The 19,600-nt window shown below is 45.4% G+C and overlaps 1 protein-coding gene across 3 annotated transcripts in view; it reads right to left on the bottom strand.

Moving 5' to 3' along the window:
* PUDP (pseudouridine 5'-phosphatase) overlaps positions 1-19,600 on the bottom strand; it is a 617,886-nt gene that overhangs the window by 326,269 nt on the left and 272,017 nt on the right. For all 3 annotated transcript variants that reach the window (XR_006782650.2, XR_006782651.2, XR_006782654.2), the window contains exon 6: positions 17,262-17,367. The gene's annotated coding sequence lies outside the window, so the exon portion shown is untranslated. The remainder of the gene's footprint in view (positions 1-17,261; positions 17,368-19,600) is intronic.

Raw genomic sequence — 19,600 nt, 5'->3', positions numbered from 1 at the left:
ATTAGCCCTGCCATGTGCCTAAATTCTTGCTTTATTATGGAACTAGTTCATTAATGAGGCCCTGCATCGTCCCGAATGAAGACGTCACAGGAGGGGAGCTACTTTCTATTTTATTTTCCTCATTAGTTGGTGGGGAATGTGGAATACACAGCTGGGCAGAAATAATAGCCCAGTTTAATGGGCTTACCTTGCTCCTAATGAAGACAGGATGAAGCCACTTCACCCTTACTAGCATCTGCCCTTTACCCACCTAGGACCACAGTCACTTCACGTTGAGTCAGGAAGCACAGACGGACCCAGAACCAGCTTCCACAGCACAGCTGTGGAGTGCATTAGAAATCACCCAAATGTTGGAAGCTGTATTTAATAATGGATTGGAGTTCCTGAGCAATGACAAAGGTGATGCACACTCTCTGGGCTTGAGTTTTTAAGCAACTTGGCTTTGAGCCTCTCTCCATCAGTGCCTTGGAGACTGTTCACACCTTGGAGTTGCCGGGTGTAAAGTGGCCTCACCGGATTCCACTTCCCATGGACATCACCGACCGCCCCTCTCCTCCATTGGAAAAACTCACCTATCAGCCAAGCCACATCTGAGAGACCTCGAAGAGACCGTTAGATTGGATCACTTGACATTGCCTTTTGTACAGGTCAAGAATAACTAACTGTTGGCAAATTCAGGGGGTTCATGACCAATGGTTCTCCACCTGGGGCGCTTATGCCCCCCCTGAGGACACCTGGCAGTGTTTGGACCCATTTGGGGTTGTCATTAATGGGAGGACGTGGTATTGGAATTCGTCAGACTGAGGCCAAGGACACTGCAAAATATCCCACAATGCAGAGAACAGCCCTGGCACACATACACATACACACACACAACAGAGACACCCAGCCCAAATCTCAAAGGAGCACGGTGGAGAAATCCTGCTACGGTCCATGGAATCACCCATGGGCCAAATGGCAATCCGTGGGCCATAGATAACCCTTGCAAATCGTTTTGTTTGTTCTCTGCATTGTCCTACATTGAGTGGTAGTTAGCGGAACCTCTGTTGTGACAGTGAACCTAGTCAGCTCTTTACACCACCTGCCTGGCCCATGGACACATCCGACTTTGCAACCCTCTGGTGTTGAAGAACCATGCATTAGATCCATGGTTCTCAAATAGTAGCAATTTTGCATTCCCGTTTCCCCCTCTCCATCCTGGAGACACTTGGCAATGTCTGAAGACATTCTTGGTTGTCACACTGGAGAAATTCGTGGTTGGGGGGGTGCTATTCGGATCTAGTGTGTAGAGGCCAGGGATGTTGCTTCACATCCTATAATGCACAGGGCATCCCCCACTACAAAAAAGCATCTACTGCTAATGTCAGTAGTAGTACAAAGGTGGAGAAACTCTGATTCCATCAATATGATGTAGGATTTAAGAACGTGCACCCAGAGCCACACTGCCTGGTTCTAACGGCTTCACCACTTGCTTTTTGCATCTGCTTGAGCAGATTAGCTAAAATGGTAGTAATGTTGATTTCTGCCTCAGGTTTGTCGGAAGGACTGAGTAGGTAATTACAGGGTGTTTCCTTTGAATGGTGCTCGGTACACTGATGTTGGCTATTATTACCTTTAGAATTCTGAGATACAAGTTGCAAGATCTGGGGTGCCTGGGTGGCTCAGTCGTTAAGCGTCTGCCTTCAGCTCAGGGCGTGATCCCGGTGTTCTGGGATCGAGCCCCACATCAGGCTCCTCTGCTGGGAGCCTGCTTCTTCCTCTCCCACTCCCCCTGCTTGTGTTCCCTCTCTCGCTGGCTGTATCTCTCTGTCAAATAAATAAATAAAATCTTAAAAAAAAAAAAGAAAAGCATCACTATTACTTACTTTGTTTTAAAATTGTCCATGAATTCACAATGTATATGAAGATAAAACATAGAAATAATAGGGGCTTCTGGGTGGCACAGTGGTTAGGCGTCTGCCTTTGGCTCAGGGCGTGATCCCGGCGTTCTGGGATCGAGCCCCACATCAGGCTCCTCTGCTAGGAGCCTGCTTCTTCGTCTCCCACTCCCCCTGCTTGTGTTCCCTCTCTCGCTGTCTGTCTCTATCTCTGTCGAATAAATAAATAAAATCTTTAAAAAAAAAAGTCGCAAGATCTAATTATTGACAGAAGATTCATCAAAAGTATCTAGATTGCTGGAATTAATTTGAGATTCTGGTTTTTGCTTTTTGGGTGCTTTTTTTTTTTTATCCCTTTCATACCCCTTTAAGCAACATGTACCCATGTTGGCTTAATAGAATAGTTTTGAACAGGAAGTTCACAACGGCAGAATATTATTGTACAGCTACTATCGGTAGAAAGCTAGCTCATCACAGGTAAGCAATGACTTTTTGTGGGTTGGTATTGTTTTTTGTTTGTTTGGTTTTTTTTTTTTTCTTTTTTTTTGCTTTATTTGTTTTTGTCCCGGAACAGCGGCCACCCTGTTGAAATCAGGACAGGCTGCACTCCATTAAATGTGAAATACTAGAGTACCGTACCACATTTTTCTAGTAGAGAAAAAGAGCCACTTAGACCAGCGTAGAGTTTGAAGTGTCACATTCTTATCCCCATGCTCCTAAGAATGGGTCTTGAACAGTGTGTACATATGTGCTCCCATTTCACGAGGGTCCCCGCGAGCCTGGGTTCCTCCTCCAACCAGATCCCCCGTAGTTTGTCAAAGATAAGCCATACTCGAGGGGCTCCAGCTTGATTTGTACATATAAAAAGACAAAGATTCTGCAGAAATTACTTGGATTAGAAACAAAGGAGACAGCTGGTAAATAAGCAGGTCAATTTTTCTCATTAAGGTGTAGGGAGACCAGTCGGCTGCGTCCTGATTGCCCTGCTCACCTTCAGCAGGGAAGGCAAACAATCTGATCAGGTAAGGTCATTCCGCACGGCAGCTCTGAAACGCCTGTCTCGCCCTTCATTAATCCACAGGGGCAGGCGGAGGAAACCCGTGGCTCTTTCTCACCGAGACAGCCACGAAAACAAGGCAGGCTGTCAGGAGTCTCCATTTCAATTCCACGATTCAAAGACAAAAATCAGGATTATTTTTCTCCTCTCTCGTTCCCTCCTTGTTTAGCTTGTCAGGGAGGCTTTCATCTCATCACTTGTGTTTTGAGTTTGTCTTTTTCATTGTCTGAGTCTTACTGTATTTGAGAAAACTGCAAAGGTTTGTGATCACGGCGGCGTCTTCTTGCGGCTTGGAGGGCTGGTTTATAGAACCATCACAAACTCATTGTGTCTGTTGGATGGGATTCCGGGTGAGCCTGGCAGCCGGGCTCTTGGTCAGAGTTAAGTAAATAGCAATTGTGATGGCCCGAGAGTTACCAATATGAGCAAAGAGTTTCCCAGCATTTGCTGGGGTCCTTTTTACCTGTGGAACCCAAGTGATCTAAAAGGAAGATCAATCAGGGGCACGTTCTCTTAAACTGATGGTTTCCAAAGCACTTCAATCTGCCTTGGGCATGACAAGCTTAAAGGACACATGGTTGAGTGATGCAGATACATTCTTTCCCATTATATGGGCTCTATTTTGATAATGTATCTTTCCCCCTTCTGGGTCTTTGCCTTGACAAAGGGAGCTGTCTCCTATGAAGGGAGATGAAACAGCTCAAGCAAATTCTGAATTTCCCTCTACCCTTGCCTTCCCACCACAGGATATAGCAGTAAGATCTGGAAGAGTGATTGAGTCCAAATGCTGGCCAAATCTGGCCATACTCATTCATATATGCATCGTCATTATGTATGATGGTGGCTTTGGTCTACGGTGGTACAACTAACTGAGTCTATGTGACAGAGACTGCTTGGCCCCAAATGCCAAACGCATTTACTAACTGTACTTTATAGGCAAAGTTTGGTGACCCCTTGTTTGGAGGTAAGGAACCAGAGACCCAGAGCACAGAGATAGTTGTTGAAGACCACAGAGGCAGGTAAGGTTGGATGCATGTGCCATGTTTGTTTTTAGGGCTTCCTGATAGAGTCATGAGTTTGTCTCTGACATTTACCAAAAAGGTTAACACTCATCACATGGTGGCACATTCTCTATCACCAATTAACTTAACCTGTAAGCAGAGATCTCTTTGTGAGATGAGAGGAAGGAAGAAAGAAGAGAGCGGATGAAGGGACTGCCAACTTTCAAGTTGGGGCTCTTTCTTCCCAAATGATATTTCGGACTACACTTCACTCACACTGTGCCCACCTGCATTAAGGATGGAATGTGACTTTCTAAATCAGTCAGAACCTGACCAATGGATATGTGCCGCCAGGCTACTAGTGAATTTGAACAGAAGACCCAACTGAAACCAAATATCTCTCTAATATTAGATGTTAAATGCCCAGAAAAAGCGGATGATACCCTATCAAGTCCTGGCAAAAATTCGTCAGGAGATGGGAAATTTCCCTGACAGAAGAGTAAGGCTTTCTCCCCTTGCAACCCAACCCATTCCCCTAACACATGTAAAAGTGAAGTCATTCTAAATAGCCTGTTGCTTCATCATCCAAAAGTCTTCCTCTGAGTTACACTCAGATTCCACTGTCCGGCATGTAGAGCCCAACCGCATTCAAGCTCAGTCCCATCTGCTTTATTTCCTACTCCTGTCTTACAGGGGTACCAGGCTCAGAGCGCTCAGGCATTGTGCCATCACATAGAACACAGGAGCAGGGGTCCCCATGGAAACGTGCTACCCAGAGGTCTTGCTCACCTGTAGAAACCCATCTGTTTGGACTCCTTCAACCCCACCTGAATGGGCCACCTCCCATTCTTTATACTCTGGGATGCCCCCCTTGTCACACGTGGCGTTTTTGAAGATTTCCTGAAATACTATCTTTCTTCTGAAACCTTGTAAATCCTCTGGACTGTAAGGGGTTTGATTCTTCTTCAAATACCTAAAGTAGAACTTTGTGAAGATCTCTCTCAAGCCGTGTCTGACACTCTACTTCAATGAATCATCACTAGCCTCTTACCCATGAGGCCATCTTCATGGTGAGAACTGTTTCCTTCATCTTCCTCATCTCCACCTTACCTTGCATATAGTTGGTATTTAAAAAAGTTTTGTAGAATTGGGCCATAACACTTTAAAAAATGTAATAGTTACTGTTTGTTTGTGTTAGGGTTCTCCAGAGAAACTAACCCAACAGTAAATATAAAGGGTGGGGATAGAGGGAAGGAAGGAAGGAGGGAGAGAGAGATTGGTTGTTTGATTAAAAGGTATTGGGTGACACAACTGCAGAGGCTGAGAAGTTCCACAATCTGCCATCTGCAAGCTGGAGGCCCAGGAGAGCCAGTAGTTTGGTCTTGAGAACCTGGGGAGCCGATGCTACAAGTGTGAGTCCAAGGCAAGGGGACCGATGCCCAGCTCAGACCATCAATCAGAGACAGACAGAATTCAACTTTCCTCCACCTCTTTGATCTACTCCTTTTCTTTTCTTTAAAGATTTTATTTATTTGAGAGAGAGAGCATGAGCGAGAGCACGAGCAAGGGGAGGGGTAAAGGAAGAGGGAGAAGCAGACTCTCCACTGAGCAGGGAGCCTGATGTGGGGCTCGATTCCAGGACCCTGAGATCATGACCTGAGCAGAAGGCAGACGATTAACCCACTGAGCCACCCAGGCGCCCGTCTTTGATCTATTCCTGACTTTAACTGATTGGATGAGGCCCACCCACACTGGGGAGGGCTGTCTGCTTTACTCAGTCTACCGATTCAATGCTAATTTCATGTCCTCCAGCCAAATATCTGGACACCCTATCATATCCATCACAGTTAGATATAAATACATATATTTAGTCTTTAAATTCTGCCTATCATGAGACGCATACACAAATGACCTGATGTACAGAAGTGTTCTTAGGGCAGGAGTTGGCAGGAGTCCTTTTCAGGAAAGGGCCAGAGAGTAGATGTTTTAGGCTCTGCTGTTCCCTCTTGCAACTACCTGAGTGCCATTTCATTGCAAAGTGAAAGCAGCCACAGACGACGTATAAATGGACGAACAAAGCTGTTATCTGAAAGCATGTTACAAAACCAGGTTAGAGGACTGCATTTGGCCCACAGGTTGTGGTTTGCGGTCCCTGCAAATATCCGACAAAGAAATCCTGCACAATCCCTATAACAGAGAAACAAATGTACATTGAGCTAAAGATACCTTGCCATTTGCTTTCTACCCGGGAAAGAAAGAAAAAAGCAGATGCTGATGTTCTCACCATAAACCATTTTTTAAAAGATTTTATTTATTTATTGGAGAGAGAGTATGGGCAGGGGGAGCAGCAGAGGGAGAGGGAGCTGAGCAAGGAGCCTGATGCAGGGCTGGATCCCAGGACTCTGGGATCATGAACTGAGCCGAAGGCAGACGCGTTAACGACTGAGCCACCCAGATGGCCCGTGGCATTTCTTAAAACACAGTCTTCTCAATGGCTTACAGGCAGACAGCAGCGAGCATCATTTCCCTTTTGCGGGCTTTCGCTTGCTCGTTCCCGTGTCATTTGTTCGTGAATCTCTTGGGTTCTCCACCCCGTAGGTCTATGGCAATCAGTTTAACTGAGCTCAGAAATGTGTGGGCTTGGGTGGGAATTCTTCTTTTGACTCTATTAAATGGGAAAAAAAAAAAACCCGTCCTCATTTTTCTAAAAATGGTTATTTTAATCAATTCATGAGACTTGCAGTGACGTGAAAGCAAAGGGCACTTCTGGTCTAAGGGGCTACAGACAGAGTCAGCATCCCATCTATGAACTAATATGAACAGATTTATACACACAACGGGAAAATCATTTCTCATCACTTCAATATTGGGACTAATTTCACGTTTGACCTCAGAGGCTTGCAGGCATCCTAGTTCTTTAATATTTCACACCAGGTTAAAAATTACATTGCTATCTCCAGCCATTTCCAGAAAAACAAATTTGAGTGTGGCTTGTCAGACTTTCAGGGAAATACAAAGCGGCAAAAAAAAAAAAAAAAAAAAAAAAAAAAAAAAAGTTCATTGATGGGACAAAGAGGGCTGTTGACTTTCTCCCCACAAGTTCATGAACTTTCTTTCCTGTTTGGGTAGTTTTATTATTTATAGAAATTGAGTCATCTCAAGATGGATTTCAAAAACATATTAAACTTCTCCTTGGGCGTTAGCTGGGCCCAGTGTCGCCTGAAAAGATTTGGTACAAAAGTCTGCAGTGCTCGGAGTTAAGTGGAAAGTTGAGAAACTTCTCAGGAACGTGCTCGGTATGGGTGAGCTTACCTTGACGGTAGGACTGAAACCTCTGGAATGTTCCAAGGGTGAGGATGACAAAGAGTCGTGCTGGGAAGGGATCCTCCCCCTTTTCCCATACTTTCCCTTGTTTGATGACCATGCTTTAGTGCAGTCTGTGGGATCGTCTGCGTCTATGGTTTCTCACTCGTTCTCTCAGGGTATGGACATGGAGGCTCGCTCTTGACGTTTTTACCAAATTCAAGGTGGTTTCTGAAGCTTTATGAAGATTAAAAACTGTCCTGGAGCATTGCTATCCTTCTAGAAGACCAGTGCTCCTCAGAACTGTCAAGTGTTCCTTTGAAAGGAGCTCCGTTTTTCAAACGGTTTGCAAAACGATTGCACGTCCAACCCAACAACGCTCATGGAAGGCCGTCAGATGCAGGAGCTTCTCAAAGGCTCAGAGATACAGAAGCAGATGAGTGCAGTTCACATGCTTCCAACCAGCATTCCCAAAATGCATTGGGCAGTAGAAACCCTCTGTGTGGGGAGAAGTAATACTGACCCCACACACACCTGCACTGCATAAAATACGATGTTGGAAGGGCTGCACGACCTTATTAAAAGGCAGATTGTCATGCTGGAGGCCTGGGGATGGGGCTGGAGAGTCCCCCCTTTTGACAAGCGCCCAGGTGGGGCTGATGCTGCTGGTCCGTGGACACTGAGAAGCAATGGGATGGGGAGCACCCACAAAAGTTGCAGCCCTGTCTTTCCAGGGTTTGTTCCTCCTTCATTCGAACCAACCGGTAGTATCCGTCCTTCATCATTGTTGTTTGAATCCCCACCGGGTCAGTCAAGCCCAGCTGCACATTAGCATTACCTGAAAAGCTTTTAAAATAGCCCAGGAATGCCTGGATGGCGTGGTCAGTTAAGCATCCGACTCTTGGTTTCAGCTCGGGTCATGATCTCAGGGTCGTGGGATCGAGTCCTGCATTGGGAGTCTCCTTGGGATAGTCCCTCTGCCCTCTCCCTGCCCACTCTCTGTCTCTTTCTCTAAAATAAATAAATAAATACTTAAAAAAATAAATAAAAGAAAACAGGCCCCAGAATGATGAAATCAGAATCTCTAGGGCCCTCTCTGGACATTTTTTTAAAAATCGGGGGTGACATTCATAAAACATAAAATCAACCACTTAGAAATGTAGAACCCAGTAGCTTGTAGCACATTCACAAGCATGAGCTCGACCTCATTTCTGCACATTTCGTGGCTCCCAAGGAACTCCGTACCCACGAGGCAGTCACTCCCCAGTGCCCCCTGACCTCAGCTTCCGGCAACCGAGAGAACTGCATTCTGTCTCCATGCGTCTTTCTAACCTGGATATTTGATACGCATAGACTCATACAACATGTGGTCTTTTGTGTCTGGGTCTGTCCACTCAGCCTGACGCTCTCAAGGATCAGCCTTGCTGTGGACGGTGTCAGAAGGTCACTGCTCTTTGTGGACCAGTACTAGCCCACCGTGGAGCTGGACCACATTTTGTGGATCCGTTAATCTGTGGATGGACAGACATACGGGCTGTCTCTGCCTTTTGCCGACAGTGACTAGCGTGGCTATGAACGCTCGGGGCATACCTGTTTGGACACCTGTTTACATTCTTTTTAGATATATGCCTAGGTTTGGAAGTGGAGGATCATAGGACTAATTGTATTTTTTATTTATGGAAGAAATGGCAAACTGTGTTTGTGACAGTGGCTGTACCGCCTCACATTGCCACTGGATGCTATTTTTCAAAAGTTCCCCACTGAGTTCTGTCACCACCCAGTGTGGACAAGGACTGTCCTACAAGGACAGGTGTCTCTGTTAACATTCCTGATACATATTTGTTTAATTCGGTGGGGTCCCTGGGCCTGTAGCATCAGCATCACCTGGGAATTTGTTAGAAGTGTAAATTCTTGTTTCCCATCTGAGAACTACCTAATCAGAAACCCTAAAGGTGGCGAGGGGCAGTCCCCATTTTAAGCAAGTCCTCCGGACTTCACGGCTTGGGAACTGGTGCCCTACACACAACTTCATCACTCGCAAGGCGTTCACTTAATAGTTCATCATGGGCATCTTTCTACATCGTGAATCATTATTTGAAAGTACAATTAAATACCTGTATATTCGATTCTGAAACAAAACAAGCCCACTTTGCATTTAACTGCTCCTTTTGGGGGGAGGGGACGACTTTTGGGTCTTCCCATTGTTTTCCTAATATAAATAGTACTCAGTGAATATTCTTTTTTTAATTTTTTAATAATTTTTTATTATGTTATGTTAGTCACCATACAGTACATCCCTAGCTTTTTTAAAAAATTTTTTTATTATATTACATTAGTCACCATACAGTACATCCCTGGTTTCTGATGTAAAGTTCGATGATTCATTAGTTGCGTATAACACCTAGTGCACCATGCAATACGTGCTGTCCTTACTACCCATCACCGGTCTATCCCATTCCCCACCCCCCCTCTGAAGCCCTCAGTTTGTTTCTCAGAGTCCATAGTCTCTCATGCTTCATTCCCCCTTTCTCAGTAAATATTCCTGACAATAAAAATTTGCCAACATGTCTGAGTATTTCCATTGGTTGAGTTTTGAATTATAATAGGCAGATTATAGAGTCTGGACCTTTTCCTCCTTTACACTGGGTTGGCTAATTCAGTGGGTGTACGTTCTCTCTGTGCATGGGAAATGGATACTTTCATACATCCCAAATGAAGATGTTGCTGTGTCGCCAATTATAGGTTGATTTACTCCCCAAATTAGTGGGGAATAGATACGGAGCCGTGTCCGTGCTCTAGATTTCCAGCCTCCCTCTGTTTTTTTTTTTTTTTCTTTCAATATTTAGGATGCTTTGGCCAGCTGTTTAATTTCTCAGTGTGTGGTGTGTCTGTCTACAACTGACGAGAGCTCGCAGAGCTGTTCAGAATCATCAGGTGAGAGAATGCACAAGCAGGGAACCCACTTGCTCACCGAAACACAACGCAACCTCTGACATATCTTCCCAACTCTGCCCACTGCTTCGAGACATCCACTCCTACAGGATGCCCCACCAAGGAAACGTCCTCATTTGATTTGAGCTGAGGCTTTAACAAGCCTGCCCTCAGCGGGGTTTTTTTTGGCTCTGAACTCTTAGGGGCCACAGAATCCTTATTCTTCAAATGTGCATAGTTCTGTGCCTGTTTGAACCCATAACTCAAACGTCTAGGTGTCCGTTCACCTCACGCAGGATTTGTAAACTATATTCCTAGATTATATTTCACTTCTTAAAAAGAAAAGCCATGGATGAGGGAATGGATCACTGTAACATGACCAGGTTTGGGTTTGAGTCCAAAAAGAATATTTATGTTGCTTTTATGCATGTTTTTTCCCCCCTAAGATTCATGTATTTATTTGAGAGAGGGTACGGGCACGAAAGGGGGTGGGCAGAGGGACAGAACCTCAAGCAGACTCCCCAGTGAGCCTGGAGTCGGACGCAGGGCTCGATCCCACGACCCTGAGATCATGACCCAAGCCAAAATCAAGATGCTTAACCGACTGAGCCATCCAGATGCCTCTTTGTAGGCTGGTTTTTATACACAGCAATTTTGCTCTGTCGTTTGTACAGTCAAAAAGCCCAAACGAGGGAAAACGTGAGGAAAAGGAACTGAAAAATAAGCCCCACAAACGTGGTGACTCTGAAAACTGAATACTTGAACTCGATAATATTTAGTCAATGTGCAAAGCTCTTCTTTTCCTGACGGTGTGACATCAAGTATACAGATACCATAACACAAAACAACCTGCCCAGTTTGAGATGATAGGAATCGAGAACCCAAAGCAAGTTCCCAGCGCCCTTAACATAAAACATATGTTTGGAGGTCATCCCCGGTATGACGAGGAAAACGGCCCTGTCACATCTTCCCTGATAACAAAAAATATGAATAACTTCTCCCTCCCTCTCCCTCTTTTTTTTTTTTTTTTTTTTTGACCCTGATGCCGAGTTAAGGGGAAAATTTTATATTCTCGGTTAGCGTATTTGCTTTCAAGAACTTTCCATGTCTATGCTGTAGTATTTCTTTTATATTCCTCTTCCCGGAGGTCACCTGCAAATCCTTTTTAGAGAAGAGGTAACAGAGAAACAGAAAAGCAAAAACGAGCAAGCCAACGGATACAGTAATGTGCCAGACCACATACTTGATACTGCTTTGTCTTTTCCAAACTTCCACAGCATGGTCCCTACTTCACTGGAAACTATGACACCAACGTGAAAATAAGCAACACTATCTATTTCCACGAGTTGCCTGTGGAAAGCCTTGGCTTTCTCTCTAAATTCGGAAAACTTCTAGACCTTGAGAGGTGCCACCAGCAATAATAGGCTATCGAGCTGCTTTAATAGCTTTAAAAGATACTTGCACACTCGGCCCCTGCAGCATCAATGATAGTTCTTGCAATAAAGATGCATTTTGAAAGGACGATTCTGGAGCAGATCAGAGCAGCTTTTGGCATGTTTTCATGAGCCAAAACGAGAAGGCATGGGATCTGTGAAAAACAGAGTGCTTCGGACTGCTTATGGAAGCAGAGAGGGGCGTCTGTCTTTTTGTTCCCTTTTCTCTTTCTCGGTGAAATGGGCGTTGTCCCCAAAGTTTCAAAGGGAGGACTTGGTGAGGGGGCAGTCGACAAAAGGTAAACTTGAAGACACCCTTAACCTGCACCAGGACCCATGCTCCCACAGCAAATAGGATTATCTCCGGATTTCCTGATGGGACGGCCGGGGTAGGAGGGATGCACTTCTAGCTGTGACTGGACGCCAGGTCTCCGGGCAAGCCTCCCTCAGCCTGTTGCCGCAAAGAGACTGGATTTCAAGAGTTCAAGCTCTCCCCATCCACCTGACCCCCTCGCTCATCCTGGTAGAAACATGGTGACTCCAGGCTTGCTGCAAGGGACACGAGGCATGATTCAGCCCCCTTTGGATGCGTCTTCTTCCGTAAATGTGAGAAGCGGGGAGCAGAACATCACTGCACGTGGATGCTGACGGCAGCTCTTCAAGGGTGAGCAGCCCAGCAGCAGTAGGGGTACCCGAGGTGGCAGGGGACCCGCCCCCCACCTCCTCGGTTTTAGACTTGGAGTGAGGGAGAACAACAACAAAAAACACCAGGAGGCTTTCTGGCGGAGCTGACACACGCAGGGTTAAATAAAAACAGAGGTGTTGGTTGGAAAGCCCAGCCTTTCTTTCCTGTTAATCACTTTGTATTTGCTGCAGCCTGAGAAAGACACATTTGTTATGCAGACAGTGTTCATTGTCAGGGGCTGATCAGGAATGCAGTGGTGCCTGCCACAAAATGAATTAGCTCTCTGAATACCAAACTGGAAAACCAACGCGAACCAGAGCGTGGCACACTGACTCCACCGGGGTTAAAATATACTAAGCACCCATAAGAGCGGGCTTTGTGGCCGCTGCTAATTATGGGCTATTTTTAGGAACTGCATTGAGAAAGGAAAGATCAGGAAGCGGGGACAGCGGCGCGCCCAACAACAGGGCTCATTTATGACGCTGCGGTTCGCAAGCCCTCTCTCCAAGCCCATTTCCCAGGCTCTGGAACGGCCTTTATGTGTTACTCAATAATTTATTATGTACCCTCCTTATGAATGTTGGGAATTTCAGCTATTCTGAGCATGTGCTCTGGAGAGGGAATGAAAGCAAAGCTTCAGTGTGCGCAGAGAGAAAGGCAAAGGGCTCCAGGGACATTCCCTCCCTGCCCTTGGTGTGAGCCTGGAAGACTCAGGTGACGACGACGCAGGCAAGAATCTAGTGTGCAGGAAGCAGGAGCTCCAAATGGCTACGTAGGGCACAAAGAAGGGAGTAGGGGGCACACCTCTGGTCCTACTCTGGTGGGCACCCGCTGAGTCCGTCAGCCAGGTGGCTTTCATCACTGCCCATTGTTCCTGTGGTTCACTTCCACGTTCTTGCACTTCCAACCAGAATACAAAGCTCAGATCCCCAGCGTTTGAACTGCCCTTGGACCAGACCTATTGCACGTGGCTGACCTTCAGCCTCCCTGCTCAACTTCAAGGCTTTGTAGCTTCTCACATCACCATGGCGGGGCTGTGAAATCAAGGGAAAGGAAAGTCCCCATCTTCTTGTTCTGTAGCATGCTCTTGTATTGGTGCGGTTCCTTTGATTAATGATAACAAATGCATCCCCCGCCCCAAGTATCTCATCTTAGGAGTATGTGCCAGACAGCCAAAGATGTGCACACACACACATATGGACACACACACGACCAAGGACAACAGCAACAGCAAAAATCCAAGTAGGAGGGAGGGAAACCTTATTTACCAATGGGAGGAAATATCCATTCATCAAACCATAAATGCACTCACCTACATACACACACTATATCCCACCAGGAGGAAAGGAAGCATGTTGGCATGACCCACTGGAGAAGATATCGTTCATTCATCAAACTTTTATGGGTCCGGCATTGCCTGATGTCTAGCTAATACAGATTTGTCTTTTTCTCGAGAGATGCATATCCCTCCAACAGCCTGTGGGTCACTGATCACAGTGTCCCATTTTGTGATCATTAAGACATGAGGACTTGGTGTCCTGTGGTGCTTTCCTTGGAATGCCCCTGCCTACTGCATTTCTGCCAAATGCTATTGTTCCCCGATTTTGAGAGATAAAGGTATTGATACCAAAGAAGGAAAAGTTCCTGCCTCTCTGAATCCCCCTTGGGGTTAAAGGGTTGGTTTTTGTGTTGCCTTGATTTTGTTGTAGGAACAGACACTACGGGTCACAGATGACCCTTAAGTCTCTCTGGGGCATGAGATCCTTAAGTGTCATCTCAATACATCTTTGTCTCCTTCAGAAGGTCCCAGGGGAAATAATTCTAGGGAAGTGGCTGTCAAATGGAGGATATTTGGTAATGACTGGGGATATCTTTGGGTTTTGAAATTGTTGGAGGTCAGGGCTGGCATCTGGGGTAGAGGCCAGGGATGCCACTGAACATCTTACAATACACACAGCAACCCTCCCACTCAAAGAATCACCTGGCCCAAAATGTTGCTTGTCTCAAAGCCGAGGCACTGTGCTAGGAGGGGTTGTTTCTGAATGCCTGGCAGGTTGAATCCTACAAACGGAAACACTTAGGAAAGTCATTTTGCAAGGGGCTTATTTCTTCTCAATGTGCCACACCGGCTCTCCAGACCCCATAAAACCCCAGCCCATCTGGACCACCTAAGACAAAACGCAGGCTCTGTGGGTGTCAGCAATGTGCGTGCAGGTCATTCCTGGGAACGTGGGCCATATTGGATGCGGCTGGGTCCCTGCCCAGCAGGGAAATCCAGATGCCTGGGGCTCCTTCTCTGTTTTTCCCTCTAAAGACAAACCCCGCCTGAGACAGTATGATTCTGCGTCTGAGCACTGGGCCATTTGAAAACCTGTCTGAGATTCCTGACAAGCCTGAAAAACTATGGTAACGGCGTCCACCCAGGGCCTGGCCTTTCCCGGGCATATTGGAGCCCATGCACAGCAGCCTGGTCATTGATAAGAGTGTCGCTGGAAAGAACAAGGAAGAGATGTCCTCTGTGATCTGTGTGCAAAGAGATTAGGCAGCATTTTGAAAATAAGCGGCCTGCTGGGTTTGCCAGGAAATCCGAGTTTACCTTATCAGGTTAGGGGATTTCTCGAGGATGCTTCTCCTGCTATAAGACACGTGTGTAATGTCTCTGAACCATGAGTCCCGAGTTCTGCACATATAATGGCTCCACTCCATCAGCGGGAAAATTGGGAGAAGAGGGAATTTGCGAGCAGAGCATTGTGTGACCACTGGGCACTGAAGCGATGAATGGGTTTCCTATTTATGGAGCGTGAGAGATGGCTGGACTGTTCCCTTTAGGATTCAAGAATGGTGGGTCTGTGTTTTCACGCTGGGTACTAACAGTAACCACAACGCAGGGGTCTCCCCACCACAGTGTACTTTGCACGACTGCCATGAAAAACCAAATTTAAATCCCTTCTCAGAGACACCTGTGATGCCACTGACTGCCTTCCTCTCTACCACCAACTTGAATATTTTACCAAAAAGCGATTGGTTATTCTGAATTGACCTGATGGCCTGGACATGTTACTCGTTTGATTTGATTCCATCAGTGACGACTCAAAACGGGTCTTCTCCTTACACTCAGTATTGGCTAATTTTACACAGGGTCCTTTCTGTACAGGCACCTGGATAGAAGTTAAGTTACTACAGGTAAGTTACTAAATCATTACGTTGCATTGCCTGGGGTTTTATTTTGCTTTTCTTTTAAAATCCCTCTACCCGGCAAATGGCTTCACCTATGGGTGAGAAAATTCATTAGCGAATCTCCTATTGCCCAGGGACGCGTTCGCAAGACATTCGCCGTTTCCATATTTGAGCGTTCCTCTACAAATTATATTTCTGTCGTCGATGTTTTCCATTTTCAAGAAATTGACACTTCCTCAACCTTCACTGCGTCTTCCCCAGGAAGGTGTCCTGACCTCACACACATCTGGTAGGTTTGAGACTCCTTCCCGTGCAACCAATAATCACTACGCAACTTTCCTGTCCAGACAATTTCCCTTTCATTCCTTCATGTTATAAAGTTGTGCTTTAACTTTGTTTCCCTATCTCTGTCTTACCTTGATGCACAACATGAGCAACGTGCCCAATGCCTGAACCGCAACATGGTTTCATCACAACATCCACCCCCCCACACACCAAATAAAAAACCCTAATAACTTTACAAGCAAGATATTTTGTGCAGAAGCACAAACTCGGCAGCATCTCTGATACATGGATGTGGGTTTGACGGCAAGGCACCTGTAGACTTGACTGATTTCCTACCCACCATATGCATCTCTCGTTCAAGGGAGTGAGACGCTTTCTCTTCTCCCTCCATGCACATTCTGCGTGATGTAACCACAACATACCTTGCTCATGTTCATTGGGTGATGTTCAGGGTCTTTCCCTCGAAATCTCACCCGCCATTTAAGGTCTGAACCAAGATGGAACCGCGTCCATGAGTACTCAGCGCACTGCTTTCTCCCTTTCTAAGACCGCATTTCCATTGATGGTATTGCTCCTTGTTGGCTCATGCAAGTATCAACTCAACACCATTCCACATTTCACTCAGTTCTTCAATACCCATATATTGATCATCTGCTATGAGCCCAACTGAAGGCTCGATCCAGGCACATAGCAACAGGGAGAGAGAGATACTCGATGCCTGCTCTTAGAGTTTAAAATCTTGAAGCAGAAACAGACATCAAGCAGAGACACACACAAGGTGTTTATTTATTAAGATCATGAGTCCCACTTCAAGAAGAACATCTATATAAGACAGTGGACCGGTCTTATATAGATCTCAGCTTCTGTGGGGGGAATTCCCAGCACTGTCTCGAAAGAAAAAAACCCACAGAGACAGAGGAAAAACTAAAGAAAAAAACTAGAACAAGACATCCTCTGGGTAAATAATTTCTATTCCTGTGTCTAGATTCTTTCCAACAGCAGTCACCCTTGTGTTCACAAAAGTCATAGTGCCGATTGGAGGCATTCCAAACATCCTCCGATGCTTTGAGTCTCTGTATGTACAAACCTCCGAACGGGACAGGAGCGTACGTCGCACTTTTCTGCACAGCAGCTTAAAGCATCTAATGCGTTCTCAAACTTAGGCATTGCTTACTGGCCCATCTGAGTCCCCTTGACTGCCCCTTACCTGCAGCCCACATTCAATACATCCATCTAATCCCTGGGTCTTGTTCCTCAGACCTTATAAAATATTCTCACCACCTCCTAGATCTTATTAGGTAGAAAGATACTCATTATATTCCTTTCAAAACCCACGTTTTTTCTCAACTTTCTCCTCTGTACCACGATGAACATTCCCAGCACATTCCCCATTTCCATCTTGACCATTCTCTCCCCACCCCACGCCACCCCACCCCTGAAGGTTGATTTACACCAGAAGATTACAGCAACAGCTTGTCGGCATGGCATTGGTCAAATTTCACGTGGTTTTACCTGCTTTATGCGACTTCGCCTCAGTAGGCAGACCTCAGACATGATTTCATGGCTGGTCAAGAATCCATTCGTGAATCAAGCAACACGGAGTCAGAATCGTGAATACCTGAAATAAAACAAAATGTACATCATGACGAGAGATCATGAAACTGCTTGCTCCGGCCTCAAACGCATACCCTTTGGACCGCGGGCTGGTGGCTGAATATAAGCTGAAAGGTTTGCGTGTCTGCTCTTTGTAGCTGTGAGCACCCGTATAAGATCACCTCGCAAAATGCATCGCGTTTTGACCTCCTTATCGAGGTAGACACCCGGAAGACTAGAAAGTCTGCGTCATTGTTATAGAGAATTTCCCCCATTGCTTGGTCTCTTATTATGCTATTGTGTTTTGCTTTTTGTGCTGTGGAATACTGTGTTTTTTTTCTTTTTAATTCTGTGGCATACAGCTGAAAGCAATCTGATGCATACAACTGAAGTTAGCAGAACACGCCACGCCAAAAAATGCCACAAGTATACTGATGAGTGTGAGTTATGGCCACTTGAAAACCAGCAGATAGAGGAAGAGACTCTCCCTTAACCTCCCTCATCTGCCTAAAGACATAACCTTCAGAAGGAAGTCAATTGTCCCCAGCGTCCTCCCCAGGAGTGTCATCAACCACAAAGACGGTATCCTGTCACAAGAGACATTAGACATCAACTCCACCCCCAGACAAATTCTGTCACAAACTGTCTTACCTCCACCTGTCTCTCCAAGGGCCCAGTCATCTTTCCTAAAATCATTCGCTCTCCCTGCCTACATGCCTCTTCCCTTCCCCTATTCAGATTCTAAACTCTAAAGCCACTTCTTTGAGTTACCCATTTTTCCTGCGTATCCCCCACGTATACAGGAGGTAGACGTGTTCATAAACGTCTGTCTGTTTTTCTCTTGTTACCTGTCTTTTATTACTGGGGTCTCAGAAGAAAAGGGTAGAAGGAAAATTATTTTTCTTCCACTACGCAATCCTTTATGTAACTGTAGGTAATTACTTTTCCCTGAAACTCTTTTACACAGTTTCCTAGTGTTTATAGCATAATAACCTCAGCCCCAAAATGAAAACATAATTTCTTATTTGCTGAGGATGGAACAGTATGGCCATTAATGACTTTCTTTCAAATCGTCTTTGATCCTTGATACAAATTGTCTTTGATACTTGAATTTAATACATACTTACAGTTACATTGTTTGCACTTATTGCAATCATTAGACTCAAGGATTATCTTTATAGTTACCACCAAAAGCTTGGGAAAAGTTACATTCGTGAACCTTGAAGCAGACCAATGTTTTCTTAATAGTTTGGCTCCTACATTTTTATTATACAACCTGTGCTTATTACAGAAAATAAGACCTAGTTTGTATATAACCTCAGGGCTTTTTAAAATATATTTTATTTCATAACAAAAGAACTAAACCTACATTCAATAAATATTTGGTGAGCACCAACTATATGTTGATAGATGTTCTAAGGGCACGTGGAGGACAGTGATGAGGACAGGTAATGTCACTTGCATGAAGTTTATAATAAACAGATATGAGCAAAATAATTATGCCCCCATGCTGTTTCGTGTGTTGGAGAATTTGAAACAAAGAGATGGGATAATCACAATGTCCCAGGAGATTAAGAGTGATTCCAAGTTGGCTGGTAGAGCTGATATTCTCAACAAGTGGTCAGGGACGTTTCCCCAGCAGAGATGACACTGGGACTGTCCTCATGATGACAGGGGCCAGGAAGATGCAAAGCCTGGGGAAGTGGGCTTGTCACTTAATAGGACAGAAGAAAGGACTAGTTAGAGACGAGTAAGCAAAGAGGGGAGTAGGAAGAGAAGAGGCTCAAGAGGGGAGTAGGAAGCAGAGCCACTTGGAGCCTTGGGGTCTTGGGAACGACTTTGCGTGTTATCCTCAGCTTAATGGGAAGGCTTTGGAGGGCGTTCGGCTGAGATGTGTTTTTGCCAAAAATCATTCCATCTGCAGTGTGAACATATAAGTAGTGAGGGAAGCATGAGGGGAAGCAGCAAGAGACAGACTAGCACAGTGGTGTAGGAATGAGAGCTCAAGGCTGTCTGGGCTACCATGGCAGCAGTAGCCAAACAGAACACGGATAGGGCCAGTGAGACCTCATAATAGATTGTATATGGAATGTGAGGGGAGGAAAAGAATCAGGAAGTCTGGTAGGCTTTTTGTGTATTTAACAATGATGGGTAGATAGAGAGACAATACACAGATAAATAGATGATAGGTAGATAGATGATAAATAAGTGATTAATAATTTGGTAGGTAGGTAATAATTTGGTAGGTGGGTAGATGA

This window comes from Ursus americanus, chromosome X, assembly GCF_024610735.1.
Source record: "Ursus americanus isolate L20-20 chromosome X, mUrsAme1.1.p, whole genome shotgun sequence".
NCBI classification, from domain to species: Eukaryota; Metazoa; Chordata; class Mammalia; order Carnivora; family Ursidae; genus Ursus; species Ursus americanus.
Note: the sequence above shows the minus strand (reverse complement) of the source record. Positions and strands in the feature narration are given on the sequence as shown.